General features: G+C 43.0%; 1 pseudogene; it reads right to left on the bottom strand.

Moving 5' to 3' along the window:
- Window positions 1-3324: 3324 nt before the first annotated feature.
- Window positions 3325-3443, bottom strand: LOC133382682 (5S ribosomal RNA; annotated as a pseudogene).
- Window positions 3444-7677: the final 4234 nt, after the last annotated feature.

Raw genomic sequence — 7677 nt, 5'->3', positions numbered from 1 at the left:
AAAAACAATATTTTTAACCTTTTTAAAAAAGATGTCTTGAACGCTTTTTTAAAAAAATGTTTCTGAAGTTGTTTTGTTTTAATGTATTTTAATGTCTGTTTTTATGATGTTTTAACGTGTTTTTAGTGCTTTTGTTTGCCGCCCTGGGCTCCTGCTGGGAGGAAGGGCAGGATTTAAACGAAGAAACAAATGTTCCAGCAGTTGGCATTGGCCTGGTTGCCTCAGTTGTGGGTTCATGTATGTTTGGAACCTAACTTCTGATCCTACAAACAATTCATCTCCTTTTTGCAAGGACCCATGAAAAATAATCGAAAGGGAAAGCATTTTTGCCACTTGCTAAAGCTTCAGTGAAAAGCATCCCCACATTTTTTGTCTCAGTCCCATAGTTTAAAATTAAACAAAGAAAGATGCAGTTTTATGGATGGCATAGACAACAAAGAAAGCAGAAGAGCAGGAAGAGCAACCGGAGTGGGAAAGAGGGGAAGAGTGAGACGTCGCTTTGTCCTGAGTGGCTCAAGATCTTAATGACATACTTCTGACTTCATAAAGAAATAAACTGAATATTTCAGTCATTTGATGAAATATTAGAAGCATTGCTGCTGAGTTAGGAAGATTTTAGTAAAGTTCTCTGGCTATGAAAATGGCTTCACATTGTTTTGGCAGCAGTTCTGTTGATTCTGGATTTTCCACTTGCCATGCACCGGGCCCACCCTAGCGCTGTTTGGTTTTCCTTTTAGTTTGTCTTTTTCCTTTCTGGTTTGAGAAGAGTCTCTTTTTAACCTGCACAAATGGCTGCCTGTTCTACTGGACCCAGATGTAAGATCCAAGACTCACATCATATCAGGGATGGAGGAAAGAGCTGAATGCAACTCTCAAGAATTTCCATCAGACCTGTGAGCCAGGACGATTTTAAATCAAATATATACCAAATTATGCCATTAAAAAAATAGGCATTGCTTCATTGATCTTTTTTTAAAAAACTGTTTTTAGGCAAACAATCTGAAGAAGTGCCTTGAGTGTCTCACAGAAAGGGAGATCATAAACCTCAGAATGAGTTATGAGTGGCATTTCAAAAACATTTTAAAAAACAACAACCCAAAATAGTAGCAGGGATGATTGACTAATTCCCTAAGTTTGGGGAGGTTCCACTTTCTTGGATCTCAAAGAAGCTGCATTGAGAGAAACCTCTTGTTTGAATTGCCAAGCTCAAAATGCTCCTTCTTATATCCCATAATATCTTTATCACCGATAAGAATGTTTACTACTCATTGATGATGGCAGGTTTCAATTTCCAGCAGACCCCTTTACTAGCGCCTGCTGCTCTGCTTATAGAGGGTTAGGCCTGCCCCAAAATACGTTTGAGTGCCAACTCCTGTGGGATCTTCTTTCTCCTCACGTGGGCAACTTTCTTTTGCCCCTCAGGGCCACATGCAGCAGTGGGTGGGCAAGTCAGTGTGTACGTGTCAGTGGGCATGGCCACAGCTGGTGGGTAGTGGCCATACTCCAGCCACATATGCACGTTCTCACTCATACATGCATACACGGTCACACATGCATACATATATTGACATATACACATGCATGAAGATATGTGAAGAAGGTTAACATACTGTCCTCTCCATCACAACTGTGGCCCCCCTCCAGCCCATCAAACAGCTGTCTGGTGAGCTGGGGAGCATGGGGAGAGCATAGGGAGAGAGGTGCATGGCTGGTAGAACATCTCCTAGTCCAGCCTTTCCCAACCAGTGTGCCTCCAGATGTTGTTGGACCACAATTCCCAACTTTCCTGACCATTGGCAATGCTGGCTGAGGCTGATGGGAGTTGTGGTCCAACAACATCTGGTGGCCCACTAGTTGGGAAAGGCTGTCCTAGTCTATGACGGCCAACCATGGAATACACCAGAAAGCTGGAAACAGGCAGAAAAAAGGGGCAGTGAGAAATGTTACATTCTGTGGTAGTGGCAAAATCAGTGGCAGGGGACATTTGGAGAGACCTGTGAGGGTCACATGTAGCCTGTGGGCTGTGGGCTACCCACATGTGCTCTACACTACAGTAACATGCAATAGAAAAATCCATGTGAAAGAACATCATCACACTAGTGCAGCCTTTCCCAACCAGTGTGCCTCCAGATGTTGTTGGACCACAACTCCCATCAGCCTCAGCAAGCATTGCCAATGGTCAGGAAAGATGGGGATTGTGGTCCAACAACATCTGGAGGCACACTGGTTTGGAAAGGCTGCACTAGTGTTTCTCCACTGACACAAGAGACAGCCAAAGAAGGGGTGTGTGTGTGTGTGTGTGTGTAATGTCAATATGATGACATCTTGTAACACAGGGACTTCTGCTTTCTTTGAAAGTCACATATTCTCTGCAACATTTCCTCCTGGCCTAAATATATTAGTTTTGAACATCTGGCCAGAATTGGCATTAGGCATTTTTGCATGTGAGATTTAGTTCAGTTCTTGGTTCAGTCAATTTGTAATGTAAATGTAAAATGACACTGACCAAAGAATGCTCATTCACATTAATGCCTCTAGTTCTAAATCAGGAATGATGAAATGTTGACATAAATGCAAGAAAGGCTAGGAGGCAATTTGAAATTGCATGTATGAAAATGTTTGCAATTAAAATTTTGATAAATAAAGCCTTCCTTTGATGTCTTTTGTCTTGAAAAACATGCCGGCATGACAAATTAGACCGTTACGCATTGCTATTAGTATCAACAAATAATCCAACCCATTACCATCAGCTGCTGTGGTCATCATCCTTCTTTCTCCTGAGTTATAATTATAGAAATTAGTGAGCAAATTAATCATACAAGTAGCATGGCCTTTGAGGTCATCATCAGAGTTCAGCTCTGTCGGTCAAGAGCACACTGCAGAACACTCTCTCATGTACATAGAGGCACAGCCGTCGCCATCGCCTAGTCCCAACATTCCTAGTTCCCAGGGAAAGACACACAGGGAGTGCTAAATCTGAACTGGGTTATAAAACAGAGTGCAAATGTATAATCATACTTCATTGCAAATGTGCATATGCCCTTAGGAAAGGGGGTGGATGCGGCCCTCCAGGCTTATATATTTGGCTCTTAGGGTTCTCTCCAGGCGACATCCCTCTTCCCCCAGGCCATGCTCCTCACTAGCCCCACCGTGCATCTTTGCATCCCTGCATCTTGCATCCATGAGTGTTTTTGCCTGGCTAGAATGTGTCCTTGAACTGTAATAATATCTCTTGCATGTCAACCCTATGAATCTTTTTGGATATATTCCTAGGGTTTTCATGGTAAGAGGTATTCAGAGGTGGTTTACCATTGCCTTCCTCTAAGCCTACAGCACCCGGTATTCCCAGGCGGTCTCCCATCCAAGTACTAACCAGGCCTGACCCTGCTTAGCTTCCCAGATCAGACAAAATCGGGCGTGTTCAGGGTAGTATGACCATAGACCTACTGGTACTAGGGAGGGGCAAACATGTCATTTCCAGTTTCTCACAGTGTCTCATATTTCCAATCATAGGTTCAGTTCTCTACATTTCCTTATCAGTTTGTATTTTAAAAAAAAGTCCTCATGAAAATTCATTAGCATTCCAGTGTGATTTTGTCCTAATGTAGAGATTTTGTATGCAGTTTTACCTAATGTACAAATTTTTGCAAAGCAACTTCCCCTAATATGTGTTTTTGTATGTTATTTTCACTATTATATGCACACTTTTACACTAGTCTATGCATTTTTGTACGCATTATTTGGCAAGAGAACTGCATTGCAGAATTCAGAGGAATGCACATTGCAAAGCATGGCTGTATTTCAGTTCATGTACTGTTTCAGAAAGTGTGAACTATATAAGCAGTAGCGTAGTGACAAATTCAGAAGTGCAGGGTCCCTTCATGAGAGTCATGTGATGCCTCCTCAGTCGCTTGCTTGCTCTGTGGTCCTTTCCGCACTCCTTAGTCCTTTCTGCATGCACCTTCTCCCACAACAACAGACATCCCTAGGAGCCCACCATCATGAAAGGGGAGTGTGTTAGCGACTGACAAGAGTCTTCTCAGTGGCTGACTTACCTCCTTTCACTCTGATTGGCTCCAATCAGCAGGAAAGGACAAGTAAGCATGTTAGAAGATTCTTCTCAGTGGCTGACACGCTCCCTTTTCATGCTGATTGGCTTGTGGGACACTGGACACATAGGGACCCACAGGGACCCACCTGGGATCCTGCTCCTAAAAAACTAAGGGATCTAAGACCCCCCCCAAGACCCCAGATGACTACATCCTTATATGTAAGTTTGCATTTAAATATCAGCTGGATCACATTTCTCCCTCATCACTAATTGGTGCTCAGCCCTGGGAGGTTACCCACGAGGGAATATGGCTCTCAAACTGAAAAGGGCTCCCCACCTCTGCCAGAAAATCTAAAGCAAGATCAAAGTAATTTCTGCAGAAGAACAGTTTTTGCAATGTTGGGATGCTGTCAGGAGACAAGAGAATTAATATGAAAATGCACCACTAGAATATTGCAGACCCAGAGTGTGCAGAATGTAGCTTTGCCAAAGTGTTGACTAGATAACGCAGACCCACATGTATGAAAAGATAAGGCAAATGCCTCTAAGAGTTGCCTGGAGCTCAGTACTGCCTTTAAGGGACTGGCTGGCTCACCCTGAGAAAACAAGCCAAAACAAATATCAGAACTGCCATAATGAGCCCTAGCAAAGGGTGATGACCTGCCCGGCCCCAGGAGACTTGGTAAGCAACTGGCAGCAAAATCGCAGGACTCCGTTCTGTGGGAAATATGTGCACTATCAAACCTCAAAGGGAAAGACCTAACAGAGCCAGGTCTTTAGATAGCCATTTGCTAGAGTCCTGCTGCTGCATAACTGCCAGGCCCAGGCCCAGGCCCATCTGGCTTGCAATGGGGTACCAAACCAATCAGGATGGCAGGATTCCAGCACCCAATAGGCACATGTCAAGAAGCCCTGGGCCCTGTTGACCCCAGTGCCATCCAGATGCAGGAGCTCAAACCCCAGTATATTGAAGCAGCTCCTGGATATGAGACTGGAGAGCACAACAATGTTTGTAGAGGGTTAAGGGATGGGACAAATAATTCCCAGACAGCCCGTCTTTACCCAGAAATTCAGTTTTATTCCCTTTACTAAAGCACAGGTCAGAATTCCGTCTTTGCCAGATTCATGCCACCACAAATGATGCCTGGATTCAGACAGAACACTCATTTTCAAACAGCTTCTACATGGTTCCAAAGGAATTTGGTGAGCAATCAGTTTTATATAAAATATAATAAACTATGTGTAATAAATCATTTTAGGATTAGTCTTGCTTTTACCTTGTGGCCCCACCCTCTTATTATACATTTCTACTCCCTCTGGTTGCTAGGTAACCAAGCATGCTCAGTCTGTTCTATCAGTTGCAGTAGGTTCCTTAAAAAAAACCTGGAAGTCCAAGTATCTGTGTTTTCCTTGGTAGGATACAGCTGAAATACAAATCTTTGTTTGAGCAGTGTTATCCTTTTGCACACAAGTTGGGGAAAAAGAAAATAAAGGCACTGTTTTCAGCAACATAAAAAAGACCAGCAGAATGGAGGAGAGCAAACAGAAGTTGCTTGTGAGCCCACAGGAAATAAAATGAATGAAGGGAGAAGAAGGGAGTGGGTGTGGAGAGGGAAACAATTGATATACCCACTTAAAAGCATTGGAGCAAAGCGTCTGCAAGCACTAGAGAAATGGAGTGAAGTTTTTTTTCCTTCCCTTTTCATATTATCAGTAGATTGGGTTAGTACGGATTTACAGGGGACAAACTGTATAATAGCTCCAGTTTGCCTGTAACATCATGTGAACCATGCATATTTAAAGGAGATGTGAGTACCACCAAACACACAGTAAACCACCATGTAGATGAGCCCTCTCTCTCTCTGGTTTAAAAAATAAAGCAAAAAAGGGGGAGGGGATGTATGGTTTTGTTCCAGCCCAAAGCCAGGAGTTAGGGAGGGGAAAAGAGAGAAAAAAATAAGTTGGGGGAGAGTGTGTGGGTGTGTGTGTGTGTGTGTGTGTGGTTCCATATAGCTAGGTGTGAGTCTGGAAGTTGCTGTTGGGGGTAGGGTTGCCAGGTTCATGACCTGAGACTGATCCTGTATCTTTAGGAGAAGAGAAAGTCAGCCAAGTGCAGGTGTTCTTGCAACCCTGGAATGGGAAAAGCCACAAGGTGGAATTCTACCTTCCCCCTGCACAACTTTTAAAGATACAGAAGACCTCTTGGAAGCTGGGCCTGGCAACCAACTTTATTTCTTCTTGTGAGCTGCCTTGGTTTCCAACCCTACCTCACAGGGTTGTTGGAAAGACTCCATACATGTACACACACACACACACTGCAGATGTATAAATACATACAGCCCATATAATAGTTTATTGTCAAACCAGTTGGTCATTGCAGAAAAATCAGTATTAGTTTTAAAAAAATCAGTATTACTTTTCTACAGAATAAAAACTGTAATACCTAAGTAAGCCCTGCCTACTTGCTTTAAAATAGAACTGGAGAGAGAACAGAAAGAGTTAGAACACAAACACAATTCTTTTTTACATTCACTCCAAAGTCCAATTGATTTGTCTACTCAAAAGTAAGTCCTATTGAATTCAATGGGATTTACTCTGGGCATATGGGATTAGCATTGCTTTTACAAAAGCAAGTATTGGGAAGGTTTTCAAAACACTGCCCAGGATCTGACTCCTGCACACAAGAGGGAAAAAAACTGAAATGTATATACTTACCCAATTTATGAGATTTTCAGATAAACGGGGGGAAACCATCATTTTCTGGCATTGCAATGAGGTTTTCTAGACACTGCCTCAGGTCAATCAAACTGAAACACAACCCTGGCTTCACTGATTGGCTGCAATCCTGAACAGGCGGGGTTAAAGCTATACAGTACTGTTTAAAGAAAGATTTAACAGTTGGGGGGGCGGCTGACGTTTTGATGTATATCTCGAGAACCGGACCACCTAGAAACTTAATTTTTTTAAAAAAATTAAAGCTGAGAATCTGGGCCACCTAAGGGGCTAAACGGGCGCCAGGTGGCATGCAAAGAATCCGGGTAAAACCCGGCTAACTGTGCAATATGGCAACCCTATATATAGAAGATGTAAAATGGTTGCAAAGGGGGACTTCATGCTTGTACTATAGGCATCCAATTTTGCTTCCTTTAACCAAAATGATGCATCTTTATAAAGGAAGCTTAGTACACCTCCAGCCTTCAACCAATCTGGCATGATTATTGTGTGTTTAGATGCATGCATAAGTCCCATTTGTATTCAAGTGTGCTTACTCCCAGGTTGGTGTGTACAAGGGGCCCTCTCACCATGAACCCTCCTCTGCCCCTTCCTCACAAGAAAGCCTAGGCTATAATCCTGTATTAACTTACCTGAAAGTAAGTCCCATTAAGCACAAAGAGACTTGCTTCTCAGTTTTAGGGTTGTCAGGCTCAGGGCCTGAGAATGATTCTGTATCTTTAAGAGAAGAGAAAATTCAGCCAAGTGCAGGTTTTCTTGCAACACTGTAATGGGAAAAACCACAAGGTGGAATTCTTCCTTCCCCCTGCACAACTTTTAAAGATACAGAAAATCTCTTGGAGGCTGGGCCTGGCAACCAAGAGGTCTTGTGTGTCTTTAAAAGTTGTGCAGGG

The sequence above is a fragment of the Rhineura floridana genome, chromosome 3, assembly GCF_030035675.1.
Source record: "Rhineura floridana isolate rRhiFlo1 chromosome 3, rRhiFlo1.hap2, whole genome shotgun sequence".
Taxonomy (NCBI): domain Eukaryota; kingdom Metazoa; phylum Chordata; class Lepidosauria; order Squamata; family Rhineuridae; genus Rhineura; species Rhineura floridana.
The sequence above is the reverse complement of the archived record's forward strand: the minus strand, read 5'-3'. Positions and strand labels throughout refer to the sequence as shown.